The sequence below is a fragment of the Trachypithecus francoisi genome, unplaced genomic scaffold, assembly GCF_009764315.1.
Source record: "Trachypithecus francoisi isolate TF-2019V2 unplaced genomic scaffold, Tfra_2.0 Lachesis_group4, whole genome shotgun sequence".
NCBI lineage: Eukaryota > Metazoa > Chordata > Mammalia > Primates > Cercopithecidae > Trachypithecus > Trachypithecus francoisi.
Window position 1 is genome coordinate 146,641,663 of NW_022681469.1, and position 2,848 is coordinate 146,644,510.

General features: G+C 39.7%; 1 pseudogene; it reads right to left on the reverse strand.

Annotated features, from left to right (window-relative positions):
• Window positions 1-387: 387 nt before the first annotated feature.
• LOC117073912 lies at window positions 388-479 on the reverse strand (annotated as a pseudogene).
• Between the last annotated feature and the right edge of the window lie 2,369 nt (window positions 480-2,848).

Consider the following 2,848-nt stretch of genomic DNA (forward strand, 5'->3'; position numbering starts at 1 on the left):
TTTCCCTTCCCTTCCTTCCCCTTCCCTTCCCCCCTCCCTTCCCCCCTCCCTTCCCTTTCCTTCCCCTTCCCCTTCCATTCCCCTTTCACTTCTCCCTTCCCTTCCCTTTCCTTCTCCCTTCCTTTCCCTTCCCCCTTCCCTTCCCTTTCCTTCTCCCTTCCTTTCCCTTTCCCCATCCCTTCCCCCTTCCTTTCCCTTCCCCCTTCCCTTCCCCCTTCCCTTCCCTTCCCCCTTTCCTTCTTCCTTCCTTTCCTTCTTCCTTCCCTTCCTCCTCTGCTTCTTTTCTCTTCTCTTCCTTTTTCCTTTCCATTTCTCTTTTACTTTCCTTTTCCTTTTCTTTCTTTTATTTTCCTTTCCTTTCTTTTTTTTTTGTTTTTTGTTTTTCCACATCAGACAGGTAATGTGACAACACTGAACGAGGCGCATCTCACACAAGAGCATGAAAACACAGTTATCCTGCTTATGAACTACAAAAGGGTCATTTTCTTTTCTTTGTGGTGATTTTTATTTTCTTTTCAACTTAAAAAGGTGTATTAATATTCCATCTTAAGACAATGTGGTAGCCATGAAGCCTGTGTAAGAAAGGTAAGAGAGAAGTTCATTTATAATGATGATCAGCAGTGACGTGAAAAGGAGTCTTCCCTGGCATCTTTGAGTCCTTTACAACATTTAGAAAACTGTGCAGATAAGGAAGAAGAGTAACTTATAATCAGAGAAAAAAGGTTACAGCTGCCTAAGGTATAGCTGCCTGCCACCTGACACAGACCCCATAATCATATTTCTTTAAGGCTGAAAATAATGAGTTCTAATAGCGTGTATATATATACACACACATTTTTTTTGAGATGGAGTCTCACTCTGTTCCCCAAGCTAGAGTGCAGTGATGCAATCTCAGCTCACTGCAACCTCTGCCTCCCATGTTCAATGATTTCTCCTGCCTCTGCCTCCTGAGAAGCTGGAACTACAGGAGCATGACACCACCACACCCAGGGAAGTTTTGCATTTTTAGTAGAGATGGGATTTTGCCGTGTTGGCCAAGCTGCTCTCAAACACCTGACCTCAGGTGATCCCATTGCCTCAGCCTCCCAAAGTGCTGGAATTACAGGCATAAGCCACTGTGCCCGACTACAGCTTAGATTTTGAATAACTGATTTCCACAATGTTTTGGACATGTTTTTAGAACACCACCCCACATTTAAAAGAAGTTCATGACATTGTATAAAACGATTAGAACCATAATATTGTTTTGCAGAATGAAAGTTGATATTCATTGAAATAACTTAATATTACAACCAAGTAGTAACTCCAGACCTGAGACTAAAGACTTTGGGATAGGAAGACAGAGAGCAATGTGACTAATTATATGTTGAATCAATCATATTTAGGATAGAAAATGTAACTCTATTTTTTCTAAAAAGATATAATCTTTAAGCAAGATTTTATGCCCCAATACACCCAAAAATTCTCATGAAAAATAAACTTAGGTGTTTCATTTTCCAGATACAAAATTCATATTGAATAAATCAATCTTTTTTGGGGGGGGGATGGAATCTGGCTCTGTCGCCCAGGCTGGAGTGCAGTGGCCAGATCTCAGCTCACTGCAAGCTCCGCCTCCCGGGTTCCGGCCATTCTCCTGCCTCAGCCTCCCGCATAGCTGGGACTACAGGCGCCCGCCACCTGGCCCTGCTAGGTTTTTCTTTTTTTTTTTTTTTTTTTGTATTTTTTAGTAGAGACGGGTTTCACGGTGTTAGCCAGGATGGTCTCGATCTCCTGACCTCGTGATCCGCCCGTCTCGGCCCCCCCAAAGTGCTGGGATTACAGGCTTGAGCCACCGCGCCCGGCCAAATACATCAATCTTTTAGAAATCTTGCACAAAATAGAAAAATAAAAATAAGAATGAAATAATAGAATTGCTAATATTCAGAAAGTATTTAGTCTTTTTAAGAGACTGGGGAGTAGGATCAGACACTATACTAAGTTTTACATATATTAACTCACTATTCACAACACTTCCACTAGTGAGGTGCTGTTATCCTGCTTTCATGAAGGTGGAAACTGAGGCACAGAAGGCAGGTGGTATGGCTCCCGAGTCAGATCTCATGAACTCGAAATCCTATGGCCCTTCCACATAGACCTTCATGAATGTGTCTAAAATTAGAGTACAATTGTCATCCAATGAAAGATTTGTTTTCTCAGAGGATAAAATGTAAGAGGTAGAATGAGAGAGTGATGATTTGTTAAGGGGGTTGCTGATATTCTTATCCGGTACTTTTTAGGGAAGGAGAACACCACCAGTTACCTAGTGAGTTATTTTATTTTGCATTGAGTTTCTGGTCAAACCTTGGTGGCTGTTTGCTGACAGGGGCTTCAACGCTCAAGTCATTTTGATACTTTCTTCCTCTTGCATGATAAGCACACTTTTATTACTAAGACAGAAACTAATGACAGTTTTTCTCTCCCGGAAATCTTTCAATGAATTTACTTCACTTGAAATTTCAAATATTTGAAATACGTTTTTTAAACTGACATAGTCTCTCATATATAAAAATAAAACCAATAGAAAGCAAAACTACGATCTCAATTTCATTATGATTTTGGCGTGAATTTGGTTTGCAATAGTTGTATCCCTTTTAAGTGAAAAGTATGGCATCAAATAAAAATCATGTCTTGCCTTTCTGGACATAAATAAATTAGAAGTGAGCTAAAATTGCTGAAATATCCATTAAAAAATGAGAGGTACTCCTTTTCTTGGGAAAATCGAAACATTATTTTTTTTCTTTCAACTAGGTAATAAAGACACTTAAATGAATTTATTTTAAAGAGCTTATTTTCAATATGAAACACTTTT